This window comes from Mesocricetus auratus, unplaced genomic scaffold, assembly GCF_017639785.1.
Source record: "Mesocricetus auratus isolate SY011 unplaced genomic scaffold, BCM_Maur_2.0 Super-Scaffold_15014, whole genome shotgun sequence".
Classification (NCBI taxonomy): Eukaryota; Metazoa; Chordata; class Mammalia; order Rodentia; family Cricetidae; genus Mesocricetus; species Mesocricetus auratus.
Genome location: NW_024429186.1, coordinates 22,820,500 through 22,835,914, shown reverse-complemented (window position 1 = coordinate 22,835,914; position 15,415 = coordinate 22,820,500). Strand labels below are relative to the sequence as shown.

The following is a 15,415-nucleotide window of genomic DNA, read 5'->3' as shown; positions in this document are numbered from 1 at the left end:
GTGTCTTGATCTTTCTTACTTGAATGATGTCATTTAGTTTACACTGGCCTCGGATGGGTAGGTGGGAGGCAACTGTCCTTGTGGTTTCATTTAAATTTGCCAGGAGTGGGTGGGTACCCTCCTCCATTCCTCTGGCGCTGCACTATTCTGTTAAGAGTTAGAACTAGATCAGAGATTTCCAAGTCTTCCAAGCGCAGCTGAGAAAGGAAATGATACCAGGGGCGGGGTGGGTTGGGGTGGGGGTGGGGGACGACGACACAGAAGTAAAGGAATAAAAGCCAACTTTTCTGGCAACTTCAGTAAATCCGGTAACTGGAGGTAAAAAATAGATTGTGAGGGCTGGGTCTGGTTCGGATGAAATGCTAGGCTCCTTACCAATTCCCGAGTCTGGCTCGGAAAGCGCGCCACTGGCATCTTGCCACGCGAGTGCCCCTAGACAGCCACACGCCCCCTGGAACTGCACGTGAACAAAAGCTTTTGCCGGGAGAGCCACCGCCTGCGGTTTCTCAGCGCAGCAATCTTGCTTCTACCCGGAGTGTAGGGTGAATACAGGGTTAAGCTAGCTCCCTCCTCGGTGGGAGGGAAAGGAGGGGGGAGGGGGACGGCAGCATTCTGTCTCGCTGCCGGGTACCTTGCAGTTAGCTGTACATTTGAAAGCGGTCGCCATCACTCGTGAGTTTGGCGTCATCCATTGTCACCACCAAGGAATGTGCGCTGGGAGATAACACCAAGTGCAGGCAGGGCCTCTCAAACAAGCAGAGCTCTGTCTACTTCCAGGTGCGCTCCATTCTGGTCCTCCGTCCCGAGTTCCCAGCAGCTGAGGCAGCAGCTCACAACTGGTCACGGCGTCCACTGAGCCTCAGGACCAGGGTGGCAGTTCTCAACGATGGACAGGAGGGACCTCGGCGGCGACCCCTAAAACAATACCATGCCCGGGGAGTCCCTCGGCGGCCGTGCCAGCTTCTTCCCTTTCCACCTCCCCGACCCGGTCGGATTCGGATGAGCTAAGGAGACAAGACCACCAGGTAAAGGAATTGCTATATGCCAGGTGAAGTTTCTAGTGACTGTCCTAGCTTTTCTGACGTGGGCACCACGTTATTTGGGAAAATTTACTCTTTTTTTTTCTTCTTTGAACAAGTGGTGGGTGGTCACCGGGTGGGTGTTCTAGATATTGTCTCTTTTTATACCCAAAGAAAACAGATTTTTTTTTCTCTCTCTCTACCCCTACTTGGAGGACTTCTATATTCTCGTCTTATCCACATAGTCTAGAGAGTTTTGTGACTGAGTTGTGGGGTAAAAACCCCTCATTTTCTGCCTGCCTGAAACATCGATCCTATGTGGAGTTTTCCAAATCCCCCATGCTTTTAGAACTCCAGCTTCTCATTCCCCCTATAATGACTCTCTTAAGTCCGGTAAGTCGCAGCATCCCGTACTCATCTGTGTTGAATGACAGAGTGTTAAATTATTATCAAACGTCCCTATCTGAAACCTCTACCCCCGTTGTGCCCTAAATCCGGGATTAATTAGCCATTAAACTGATGATGCTGGTTCGTTTTCTTTCCAATCTAGTGTGATTTTTCCTGCTCTGATCTTGTTCCAGGGACTGGTAGTTCCAGGGCTGGTGTAATTGCGCTTCCACAACTCACCCGCGGGGGATGGCGAAGTCCCCTGGAGCTCCCAATACTGACCTATGATCACTTTCCCTGCGCTGCATGCCTGGGGCATAGAGTTGGGTCCTTCTATGCCACCAGACTCTGAATGCAAGGCCAAGCAGACGCCAAGAGTACTAAGGGGAAAAGACCTATCCAACTGTCCCCACCAGGCTAGGGACCTCCTGGATAGATTTCTGTGTTAAATTAACCTCTCCAGGGCTATTCCTGGCGCTTTCAGCGCCGGTGCGAATCCCTTCTGTTTCGTAATCCCTTCCAAGATCAAGGGTCCGAGCTAGCTAAGGACTCTGCACTAATCAGGGGAAGGAAGATTGAGGAAAGAGCCTGTCTGTCTTGGAAAGACTGGTCCCACACTTGCTGTTTGAATACATTATTTTTCCTGCTGGGGGCTTGGGCAGGGGCAGTGTCTGCTGAAGGCTACCGCCATCTCTGCTGTCATCTTGGTGTTTCTCTTCAGAAGTCCTCGAGATGACTCTATATATTCTCCTTAGATCAGAATCTCCATTCATGCCCGGTTCTCTCCTGGATATTTGTCAGTTGCGCTTTGAGTTTGGAGAACAGACAGGCTAAACATAAGTGTTTTTTAGTAGCCTTTGTGTATATAAAGGACGGGGAAGAGTGGCAAGCTCTCTTGAACCTCAGCGGTGTCTGCCAATGTGTGCGAATGAATGTGTCTGGGTGCGTTTTGGGTGGATCCTTGTGTGGCTTGGGAGACAAATCGGGCGTTTCTCCAAGTAGTCTTACCAGGATTTAAGCGCTGAAATCCATGAAGGTAGCAGACACAACAGCGATGTAAGGAAATAAAAACAATTGGGGAAGTGGTGCCAAGTGACTCAGACTTTGAACTGAGGACAAGGAGTGCGGTCGCGCCTGGGGTTCGTCCGGAAATCATCTCCAGCGGGTTCCAGGCAACGCCCTTGCCAAAGTCGTCAGCCCAGAATGTTGAGAAGATCCCCAGGGAGTTGGTCCAGGATGAGCTTTCAACTTGCAAATTGCTTTTCCTGGGGCCCTACCCACAGCGCGCCTCATTGCAGCCTAATGCTTGGTGCGGGCTTGTTCTCCCTCTTCTGTTAGTATTCCGCCCCTCTCCAGACTAGTTAAAACACGATCACAACTTGCTGGAGACTCTGGGCAGCAGTGAATGGAGGAACAAATCAGGCCACCACCCCCTTGCCAAAAAGAGAGGAAAAAGATCAAATGAAAGAGACTTGTCTCAGATTTCTTAGATTACTCTTTAACCTTTTGCAAAGGGAATCCCAAGTGGGAAAGGTGTGCCGATTGAACGTTTTGACTACACAGCCCGTTTTCATAGTCTTTGCAGCAGACGTTGTCGGTTGTCCATCGTAATTTAGAGAGACAACTCATCTACTGAACATCACTCTTGCCAGGAGCAGCCAGGGTGACAGGGGAAAGTGGATGTGCTTAAATATGATGCCAAACTCTAATTCCTCCAATTAAAGTTTATGGAAGAAAGCTTGACTAGCAGACCTTTGACGCGCTGGGGTTGCCGCACAACCCCAATGTTGCCTGCGAGGGAAATAACGCCATTTTGGTTGAGAGACTTGCTATATTTTTACCCTGTAATGTTAAGTTTCGATCATTTCTGAGTCTAAGTAACTGCTCCTCTGGCTTACACGTCCAGCAGCCGAACTACAGGGAAGGGTACTTCACCATTCAGAGAAGCTGAGGGTAGGGAGGACGCCTGAGGCTTAAGGATAGAGAGAGACGCGGAGCTGGGTCAAGTTGGCATTCCTGGGGTAGCCGGGTACACCTAACTCTCTCCAGGGAAGACAGGGTTAAAAGCCCCATCTGACTTTGCCTCTTGGAAAGCTTAGGTTTGCGGCGGCTCCTCCCAAGCATTCTTTAAACCAGAGAAGTGGGAGGGACTCGGCTTGGGAGGGAGGAGAAGAGGGAGGCCAAGTAAGAGGACTCCAAGAGGGGAGCGCGCCAGAGCACGAGGGACCGAGGGAGAGGAGGGGCGCGCAAGCTGCAAAGCCGGTCCCGCGAATTCATTACAGTAAACATCTCCCGGGAGTGTCAAGAGGGGTGGGGGTGGGGACCTTGGCGTCTACATTAGCGGCCGGGTCCGATCTAGGCAGCAGTGTGACTGGAGCAGCTTCCAGACCCGCGCCCCGCAGAGGCTGCACTTGGAGTCAGCCCCGCGCCCGCCCCCGCGCAGCCAGCCGGAGCTGCACGCCCTGCTGCGCGTGGTCCGCACACTCGCCGCGACCGAGCGCCCGCCCAGTTCTCCCAGGACCCAGTTCGCCCGCGGTCCTCTGTCTCCCAGCAGTCCCGGACTCAGTCGGGACGCTCTCCTCCGCCCTCCTAGAACGCCCTACTTTTGGGGGATTTCGAGGGGGGAGAGGGGGAGACGAAAGAGCAGAGGAGACCGGAGCTGCGGCTACCCGAGCCTAGATAAAGTGGCATGCCTGACCCCCTGGAGGCGGAGGTGGCGGAGGACGGGGGAAGACGATGCCGCGGCTCCGTAGGGGATGTAGGCGACCGCGAGCAAGGCAAGCCGAGCGCTCAGGCTCCCGCAAGCTGCCGGGAGGCGCGCACCGCTCTGAGGCTCTGGCCTCAGCTTCTAGGAGCTCCGACACAGCCAGAGACCTTGCTGGGTTGCAGCCGCCGCCGCCGCCACCACCTGGAGGACCCAGCAAAAGTTTGGATCTGGGGGAGGGCGCTGCTCTGAGCGGGATTACCAGCAGGGCTGGAGGGAGATCTGGAAAACCTTAGCAGGTAAATGCGCACCCTTAACCCTGCCTCCCCCACTCTGGGTTTGGAGAGCCTTTAGCAGGGTTAGCAGGTTTGGTCAAAGTAAGACGGGGGGGGGTGTTAAGTTCAAGGTCCCAGGGACGGGTATTCAGCATTGGCAGTTCCACAGTCATGTTAGCTGGGGATAGGAATGGGAGTGTGTGGCTGTGGGGGTGGGAGGTGTCTTGGTGTTTCTTAGTGCCAGATTGGCAGCTGTGTGAATCGACCCCCCCACCCAAGTGGGGGAGACCCCTGGGCCTCAGCTGGTGTCTGATTCTGTACAGTTTGAACATTTAGAATTGTGGATCCAAGGACTTTTAAGTGTGCCTCAATCCAGGGAATGATTGATGGATCTCATTCACCCTCATTCTCGCATTCTCTCAGCCCTATTTCCTATAAAAAGAAAGGACGCTTACTTTTGCTTGCCTGCTTCTCTGCTTTCTCTGAATCTTAGCTTTGGACAGGGTTATGAATCTTGAAAGCAAAATGGAAAGACGTATAATCCCACCCCCCACCCTATCCCAGACATCCTCGGAGTCTTCCCTAATTTCATTCACCTTCTGGTGTCATAAAATATGAGCTATAAAAGTCACATTTTCATTGAAGGGTAATATGAAACGTTAGTCATTGGAGATGTAAATTTGCTCTTTTTGGGGGGAGAGGAGAGAAGAGGTATGGTCATGGATGTGCATGTATGTTCCATTGCCTGGGGATAGTGATTTTGCAGAGAGCGCCCCTTTTTCCTTTGGCCTGATACTCAGTGATGTGGGGGAGCTGAGAATAGCCTCCAGTGTGCAAGGAGGCTAGGGAACCAGAGGGAAGACACTCACCATTTTTTAACAGCAGCTCCATGCACTTCAGCTAACAAAATAGCTACTGCTCACTCCTGGACAGGCAGCAGAAACGATTCAGCACCACCATGACCCCTTAAGACACTATAGAGTTCTGAAGCAACTCTTGAGGCCTTGGTATCATCTTTATTATGATTATCACTATTAATTCTTCTGGAAACTCCTGGTACATTCTCTGAATGAATATCTTCCCCCTGAGAGCTTGTGATTAGTTCTAATAGAGGGTATCTCCCAGTAAAGCTAACAGTAAACTAATCAAGTAAATGCAAGGCGCAAATCCCTGCAAATGCTCCTCCAGGAGTGCAAGGTGCTGATCAGATTTCTTTGCATGCTGTGTCTGCTGTCTGCAGCCTCTTCTAAATGGGAGCCATTGCTCCCCCATTCAGCTGGGAGGCTACTTACATCACACAGGGTTCCAGTGAGCTTCGGAGCATGTCCACTCACTTACAGGACTATTGCTAAATTTATTATGGCTAACTTCCCCCAGCCCAAAGCTAAGGTGAAGGATGTCTTCCATATCAGAGCAGGATCCTCTCTAGTCCTACCTGGTATGACCTTATTAAATCAGCGAAGAAGTATTTCCCAAACATTCTGGGGTAAATAGAATGCCTGGTTGGCATTTATCCAGGGCTGTATTTGATTGTTGCCGTATGGATATAAAATTTTAGGTCAGGATCTGAAATGTTAGAACTGGATTATGTCTTTTAAATCACCAAGGATATTTACCAGATACATGTGGCTTGGCTGGCCACCATATTAGAGGAGAATCAATCTTTAGGGAATATGCACACCAAGAAAAGTTGCCCATTTTATTGCCTCTGAATGCATGCAATTCCCCCCACCCCCATTTTTTTTTAGAAGCCTGAGAAGAAATCAAAACAGGCTAGGGTAAAACTCTTTAAGGACCTTTACTAATGACTGTTGACAGCACGGCACCACACTGTTACAATAAGTTGCAAATATCTGTGACTGTAGGAAGTTGGAAGACATGATTTTAAACATTATTCTATGTGTTGGATGGTAGGAACACGGAACTGTAAAATGAGTTGAATCAACTCTACTGTTGCAAAACCTGCTTTAGACAAGGAATGCTGGGCTTCTTTCTTTTGGGGGGTACCTATATCTTCACGCTTAATGTAGTTTACTACAGTTTTACAAATTCTAGGAGATGCTTTAAAACTAGTAAATTATGCCATGCTGGCCTACTCTGGGGTACTCAAGTGTTTTCCTGTATGCAAGGTTTGAGATGATGTGATCGTATCTGAGTTTGAAAAGCTGAATCTCATTTGAACCTCCTCTGATGCCCTTTCCATTTACTTTGGTCTGTTGGATAGCTTGACTTAGATTTAGACCAACCTTATAAAGCAGTGGTTAAGCTTCCCTAGTTGAAGTTGTGACTTAAAGTATGTCCACAACCAGAATTCTCATTCTGTAGACACTGGGATGGATCATCTAGTCTAATTTGACTCTTCAGCTCTATATGTTTACAAGGAAGAATGGCTGCATTTGTGGTCAGCAGTTCCTTAGTTTCAAAATGAATAAATAAAAGGAAACAGTGAGGGCACTCAGAGATCCTACTGCCTGTTTAGAATATTCCAGTAAGGTGAAGGGGATGAACTCTGTTTCTGTTTGGTCCATAATTTTATGGATAATCATCTTTTGGTTTATTTAATTTTAATTCAAGTTTCCCCCCAACACACATACTGGATTGCTTTAATAACTTTGTGGTTTCTGTCACACCGATTCAAATTCAGTCCATTAGTGACCTCTATCTGTGAGAAGTGAATACTCATTGTTTTTCTTTCTTCTCATCAGCATCTGCAGACAGACGATGTGTGTCTGGGGACCTGCCAGTTCCATAGATCTTTCTGAATATTTCATATTTTTTTCTAATTTGATTTTTCTAACGCAGAGTTCAGTGCAGATAATGATATTTAATAACAATAATAAAATGTTATCATGGGATGGAGTCCTACTAAATAATTATTCCATAAAACATTGACAATATGATCAACATAAATTAAAACCTAGCAATGTATACTGCCTGAAAGAATTGTACACTCAAGGCCACTGTTGTGTTGAGACTTACAATGCTGCTGCTGAATGTCTGTGGAATTTTATTGCCCCTAAGTGCTTACATAACAGGGGAAACTTGAGACAGGCCTGGGAAGTAAATGTGGTAACCTGACTTTTTTGTAGCAATGTGCATGTGTCTTTAAATTCAGCTTTGCTTCTGCTGTGAACTTAGCTGCAGATGAGGGACTAGGTGGAGTATAAGAAGGGTATTTCTAAACAGATGGTCCTTTTAAGGAGAAATCTAAAAACCTGACTCTTAATCTAACTTTATCTTCTGGGCTTTTCAAGTAGAAGCCCGAATTTTAGTTGATTATTGGAAATGTTAATTGAAGCCAAAGTTTTCTGCAATTCTTAACTTGGGTGGATATCATTATCTGACATTTTCCACATGTTTTTCATGTACTGGTCTTTGGGATGTGGAGGTTTTAGGAGTTTTTCTTTCTTTCCCTTGGGCAGGTTTTATACCAAAGACATTTTTAATGACCAATTATTGTTATTATTGAAGTTAAACAACCATTATAGTATACCCAGGGGCTTTCTTTCTTACTGTTCCTGCCCTCATTTATTTGCCTTTGTGAAATCATATTTTTTCCTCTACAACTATATATTGAGGGAAGGAGCGGTGTTATCAATATGTTGTGACTCTCTCTAATGAAAAGCAAACTCCAAGTTTATAACAAAATGGAAACCCATACACCTCAATGGCTATTTTCGGACTGATTCTTTTCAAGGGTATAAATATATTCCTTTTTTTAAGGGCTACGACACAAATATAGTAATAAAAATATCCTGTGTTCTGATGAATACAGAGGTTTACTTCAGTTGCATGAAACAGTAAAACACTGTATTAGCAAAATAATCACTGGTATTTTGAGTACATGGTCAAAATCTGTTAGAACCTTCCTATCCCCTCCCCCCATTTTTTTCTACCCTTTGGCAAATTTCACATCTACTGGTCTTTTTTTTTTTTTTTTGGTTTTCTTTGATTCTTTCTACTGTGGCTCTTTGAAGTGCTTCAAAATTAAACAGTAGCTACTTTTTAGGGAAATTCATCATGCTATGTTCAGGATTCCAGGAGAGTTAATGACGCAGAAAAAGTCCTGTAAAACGTCTTTCTAAAAGAAGTCCTTCTCCTGAAGGCTTCCTACTTACTGGCCTCCTGTACCATTTGCAGTGAATTGGAACTCCGTTATTTATTTTTCAAATACCACCTCTAACTTAATTTAATGCGGGATGTGTTTCTGCAGAAGTGTGCATTGACTTGTGTTCCCGAGTCTCTTGAACAAAGCAGTGTCGTTGTTACCAAACTGCAATAAGGGAAGGTCACAGAAAATCCTGTGGTATAATTGAGGAAGTCAGAAGGCCTCATTCACAATCCTCAAACACTGGTCAGTTACGCTCTGATATTTAATAAGGACATATTTTTCTTTTCTTGCCAGCTTAGTGGTTAAAGACTTCAGCCATTTTTGGAAGCATTCACAAAATAAGTCATTGGAGCTGCAAACCATTGCCTTTCCTTGATTATTCTCATGTTAATTTTAGAGAAATGTGCAAGAAACTTGGAAGAAGCCTTCCTTTGACCTAGGCTTACAGGCCCTATTGTTCATTTCAGTTATAGTGCTGTTTTCCAGTTCTTTTTATCCAAACTTTCATAAAGATAAAAGAATACCCCAGACAAACTTTTGAAGACTCTGAAGGGGTTTGGAGTTTAGCCTACTGAAAAGTAAGTCTGAAAGTTCATAGATTCCAATGTTCACTGAGACCACCTTTTCCAGGAGTGAAAGAGCAGAGGGTCCTGTGTAGGTTCATAAATACACTGCTCACTGGAGTCCACACAGGTCACATGGCTAAGTGGAAAGCATTAGACACATATTAGTCCTGAAATAGGTTCACATGTTGGTGTCACTCTTAGCGCCAGCTGGTTGTGGGTGTCACTTTCATGAGAACCCTGTGTCAAGACAACCGTTGGGATCATTTTCTTTTATATTTTGCTCCCAAGCTTGGATGCAGATGCTTGGAGAAAGGAATTATGAAGGGGTTCCAGTGCTTAACTACATGTAAGACAAAGGGGAGCTAAGGAGAACAGCTTAGATAAGCATCGCCCTTCAAGATTCTATTATAAATTTCATTTTTGTTTTCATTTTCCCTAATGGTCCAGCTTCTGCTTAAGTGACATAATGAAGCTAAGGGTAACCTGGCTCTGCAAATTGTTAATCATGGACATTCATCTTAAATCTTAATGAAGTAGATGCACAAATTTCCAAATAGGATCAAAAGTTTCACTCTTTATAGATTCACCAAGAAAAATGATCAGAGTTGGGTATTTTTGTTAAATACCAAAACTTCATGGCAGTCTTTGATATGCGTACATTTTAAATACTTGCATTTTCCCCACCTCCTTTCCACTATTGTGCAAGATCATGAGCTTTTCTCTGCTGAATGCTATAGGCATTTGGCTCCTCAACTATGATAGAGCATGGGAAATGATGTTTTTATTTTTTTCTAGGGGGGGCGGAGAAAATTACAATGTGATTTTTTTTTGTCCATATAGTCCTTCCTATATTTGACCTTGTAGGAACTGCTTAATCTCCTGGAGACTTAATTTCCTCTTTGCAGGGTTCACCAGAGTTGTTGAGAGGTCAAATAAGATTAATGCGTGTGGAATTCCTAAGTTACAATACAGTGTTATATCCTCATAAAGAGGCATTATTCATGTCGATAACATTTATCATTGCATGACTGTCTTGTGCTAGGATAGGCTAGCTTCTGTCTGATTAACAGGTTAACCACGAGATTCCCCTGCTCTTTCTTGAGTCTTGGTTCTTGTGTATGTATGTGGTTTCACCTAACTTATGAAGTGTTTTTGGACCCATGCATCTTGATTTTCTTCCACTCATTTAGTGATTGATTGCTTCCTTTGGTGAGCTTTCTCTGTTTTGATGCTCCTCTTTGCAAGCCCAAAAGGTAACTAGAGTGAGATAAGTTGAAGGATTAGTCTCTCGTTTCCATGTACTACTGAATAGCTGACAGAGACTGAATTGAACATGGATGGGTTCTATTAAGGAACTCTATTGGAAGAAACTGCACACTCCCTTGAAATAAAATTGCTTCTGTTTCTGACCAAGTTTAAAACTTACGTATTAGAGTTACTTTTTGTAAAAACAGTAGCAATAAAAAAAACAATATGCATTTTTTAAAAAGTTTACCTTGTAAAGTAAGACTGTCATTTTAGTTTTTTGGTTAAAAAAACAATAAATTCATTCATTATCAATGAGTAGAAAGATCTGATTTGCTTTGATGAAAATATATATTATAAAACTTTTTGGTACTAGTGTTATGAACTCTTGATAGCATTAGGAGACAGTCTTTATGGCTTATTTCTGTGAATGTTTCAGTTGTCCCATTTTAAACAGTTGTTCACACATTTATAGCACTTTGCTAATTTGTTTACAAGAAGGCTTTTGTGAAGGCTAATTCTGAATGTTTTAATGATTGTTGATCCAAAGTTTCACAAACATAGCACATTTGTAAAATGTATAAAATTCTCTTGAGGTGGTGATTCCTGGTCAGAATGAATCTTTTAACCAATGAATCTAATTGGTTTACAATTTCTAATTTTTAACATGTCCAAGTTCTAAAAGATAGTTTGCTTTCTGTTTCATTAATTTCTTTGTTATTAATTATTTTTATGCTTTTTGAAATTATTGAAACAGAGGTCTCACTGTGTAACCCTGGCTGTCCTAGAACTCACAAAGTAGACCAGGCTGACCCGGAAGTCACAGAGATCTGCCTGCCTCTGCTTCCAAGGGCTGCAGTAAATTCTGCATCATTACTCCCAAGTCTTCCTTAACGTTAGCATTTTTACAGTACCTTGTAAAGTCCATGATAATCCATGGCATTTTAAAAGTGGAAAATTGCTTTCATGGTTTGGCAAAATGAACCGAAATGTTTTTGGGTCTGGCCTTGTTAAATACTTTATTAAGATTTTAAGAAAGAAGATGCTTGCTACAGCTTAAAATTCAAATATTCAAATTAAAAGAACTTATAGGCATCTTTCTGGGGAGTTAGTATTTTAGTGTGTACCCTTGCAACATATAAATATATCTTATGTCTTGGAGACTGGAGGGGAAGTACTATTTACCCTAGAATAAGCTGTTGTTAATTTAGCTGCTGTTTTTCTCATATCATTCCTTGTTTCCGTTTTGGAGATTATAATGTAATTACATTTCTCCCCTTCTCTTTCCATTCTCTGCGCCCTCTCATACACCCCACCTTGCTCTCTTTCAAATTCAGGCCTCTCATATATAACTTGCTCAGTCTGAACAATGCTACTCACAAGCATTTCTTCAGGACTGAACATTTGGTATCAGACAACCAACTCATAGGATCTTCCCAGGTGAGGATTATTTGTCCAACTCTCAGCATTCCTTAGGTGCCTGTAGTTGTTAAACTGGAAGTTTTCTTTTCCATGTAGGTCAAAGGAAATAGTGTGTGAAAAAAAGTACCAAATGCTGTGAACATGTCTGCCTCTTATAAAGTAGATTATGATATGGTAAAGAAATCTTACTCAATCACTCAGAAAATGACCTTTGGCACCTGTCATGGACCAGACACACAATGCAGGCATAAATGACCAGCATGACTGGAGAGTCAAGATGGAAGCAGTGAATGAGTCCTATGCTGAAGCTCCAAGATGGTGGCAAGAGAGGTCAATGCAAAGCCTGTTTGCATCACTAGTTTATGCATGATTGAAGACATTGCTGTCCACCTGAGTAAGTGAGCCAGGAATATGCAGTGAAAGGAATTCTGCATTCAGGCAGTGATAACCTTAGGTCCTAATGTTGGTTCTCCCTACTTGTTAATTTGGTGAAATGTGCTATTGTTTAAAGTGCTTCTTAATCTTTGTCTCATTAAGTAGAAAATTGGAAGGTTGGGCATGTATTTTTTGTGGTAAAGAAGCTTCCCATTTCTAGCTTAAGAAGTAATGGGAAAGAAGGAAGGAAATGCATGCAGAGAAAAAGGAAGGTAAAATTATATACAGTGACAAAAGGAGCCTTCACCTAGTAGAGAATGGTGATAAGAAGGTGGTTTGTGCTGGAGCTGGGAAAAGACAGAGAAACAGAATGAAGAAATTTTCTCAATTTCTCCAAATCAGACACTTACACCAAGGAGTTCATACTCCTTTTGAGTATTAAGAGTTGTGTATAATGTGCTCTCTCACATAGAAGTATATCCTTGCACCCTTTGCCAATGTTTGCAAGAACCCCAGGTTCCAGATTAGGACACTAAGCACAGTGAGCTATGGTAATTATGTCTTTTTCAAGATAGAGCAATTTTTATCAAAATGGATTTTAAGCACTTGCCTTGCCCAAATCACTTCGCCCATGACTCTTGGCAGAGTCATGAAAATAATTTATTGTAAAAAATTAACACTATAATTATTGTTATATTTCTTAATATTATTTCTGTCCTTGTGCAATGATTATACCTAAATTATCATGCTGAGTTTTTATTGTCAACTCAATGCAACGTAGCTGGGAAGAGGGAAATTCAACTGAAGAGTCACCTCATTCAGACTAGTCTGTGGCCATGACTGTGAGATATTGTCTTGATTCATAGTTTATGTGAGAGGGGTCATTCCACTGTGGACTGGACCATCTTTAGCCAATCAGGACTGTGTAAGAAAGCTAGCTGAGGCCAAGGCGGTGGTGGCACACACGTTTAATCCCAGCACTGGGAAGGCAGAGGTAGGCAGATTTCTGTTTGTTTGAGGCCAGCCTGATCTCAAAAAAAAAAAAGAAAGAAAGAAAGAAAGAAAGAAAGAAAAGAAAAGAAGGAAAACTAGCTGTTGAACTTGAACTAGTGAGACAATCAGTTAGCAGCATTTGTCCAGGTGCTTCAGCTTCTGCCCTGCCCTCCCTCAACCTCAATGGTGGCATGCGATCTGTAGGTATAAGCCAAGGAGAACCCTTTCCTGGTGTTTTTCAGAGCAATGGAAAACCACCTAGAACCCTTATGTAATGATGGACATTAGATGTGGGATGATGCTCTTGGGCTATCAGTTCAGTGTTAAGGCGTGTCTTTCAAAAGCCGTTTCAACTGACTTAAAAGCAGGAATTTTCACAGCTTCCCTAAAGGCTTCTCAGGGAGTATAGCTCTCAGGTGCACTGTTCAAAATCAATTTTAATACACTATACTCACATATGCATGTAGAAAACAATATATATAGTTATATATATTTATGTATACATAGTTATAAATCAAAATGCACAAAATGATATATATCTATACTACATAGTATGCATATACGTATGAGCTTTGCTTATCTTTTAACATTATGAGTGTATAGTGTAGTGATTTTATAAAAAGGTACTTTTAACAGGATGTTAGGCAGGTCCAGACCACCAAGTAGGGAAACATAGTAGCTTTTCCTTTTAAGATCACATAATATATAATGTACACAAGTACATGTAATTAATCAAATTGCACCATGAGCGGCAGGCACCAGAGTACCCTTTGTAACCTGGTACTGTATTTTTAAGTAGCTTCTGAGCTATAATTCCACCTAACAGAAAACAATAAGACCTTGTTTTGCCATTTTAGAAAAAGCAGGAGAGATTAAAATTCTTTGGAAAATGATTTTGTAAAAAAAAATAGTTTTTTCTTTTTACTCAAATAGGTAAGGAAGAAAGTCAGTAGTGCTGACAGCAATGGAATTTAAAACTTCAGTCTAATACTCTAAGACTCTGAGGGATGCCAGGCAGACTTCCGTAGGAGTCAGGAACTTACAACTGAGGACCGGGCAAAGACTGAATCTCAACCACGTGCTGCTTGCTCACCATGCTAAGTTTTGTGCAAGAGAGTTGCAGTAAATGTTCATGTGAGGTTTCATCCTTGCTCAAAAAATGGTGATAGCTTAACCTGCAGCTTAAGTGAAGATACTGAATAAAAATGCAAGCTTTTGGAATGTAGCTTTGGAGAGAATGTGCCTTAGTAAACTTTGGAGGAACCTGGGGTCATGAGCTCTTAAGAGCTCTTTGTTGTAATCTGACTATTAGATTTCATTTTTTTCTGACCTAAATATTCTGTGGATATGTAATGGTCTAGTTGAGAGTCACGGGGATTTGAGAGAGAGAGAGAGAGAGAGAGAGAGAGAGAGAGAGAGAGAGAGAGAGAGAGAGAGCATTAGGGTTAGCTTCATGGTTGCAAGCAGCAGTGTCCCATGATTCTCTCTCCATCAATACTCCCCTGAACCACCATACTGTTTTTACGACTCCTAGAATTAATTTACTGAAACATCAAATAAGCCAAAAGATATAGTTGTATCATACTCTTCATTCATCTCATCTGTTTCTCGGATTTGCTGTCCTTCTAGACAAACCCAGTCTGAATATGTTGGTCTTCCATGCAAGATCCATGTTTATCCAGATCTCAAAAACCAAGCTCTCATTTGTCCTCAAACACCCAATCTATGTATTTAACTAACTTAAGAAAATCAACCTTTCCCATGGTGTTTATCTGTTATATAGAATATTAACCAATTGTTCTTCTTTTAGGAAACTTTTCCTGTAGAAGTCACGGGGATGTAAGCTTTTCTCCTAATCAGCATAAATCATGTGTATCTCTGGTTTTCTCCAAGCATCATTTAAAACTTCACTGGCTGCTGGTTCGTGTTGTATTATAATGTGTTTTTACTCATATCTATGTCTCTTATTGTATTAGCAGATCGTCGACTCAGTCATTCTTTCTTCCTAGTGCTAATGAAAATGCCTGGTGAAGCAAGTTCTGCATATATGTAATTCAAGGAGTTCATTGTAGCTTCATGTGCTGATCATGAAGGAAAAGATCATCACACCAGAGCAGAGAAGCGCTGTTTGTCAGAAATACAGTCCATTCCCCTACATTGGTTGCCTAATGGAAAGAAATATAGCCTCCTCCCCCTTTTGACTTGCTCTAAGCAGGTTTTACCGGCAAATACCTGCTGATTAGCCAAACCCTGATCAGCATCAAGCTTCCCAGCCCACACATGAGGTAATTCAGATGCCACATAGCACAGATCTGTTT

The 15,415-nt window shown here is 42.9% G+C and overlaps 1 protein-coding gene across 3 annotated transcripts in view; it reads left to right on the top strand.

Moving 5' to 3' along the window:
* Positions 1–429: 429 nt before the first annotated feature.
* Flrt2 (fibronectin leucine rich transmembrane protein 2) overlaps positions 430–15,415 on the top strand; it is a 91,664-nt gene continuing 76,678 nt past the window's right edge. The window contains exons 1-2 of one of the 3 annotated variants that reach the window (XM_013112231.3): positions 430–542; positions 778–1,025. The gene's annotated coding sequence lies outside the window, so the exon portion shown is untranslated. Of the gene's footprint in view, positions 543–598; positions 1,026–1,088; positions 4,410–15,415 lie in introns of those variants that run through there. The other 2 variants (XM_005068431.4, XM_005068432.4) reach the window with 2 other exon arrangements.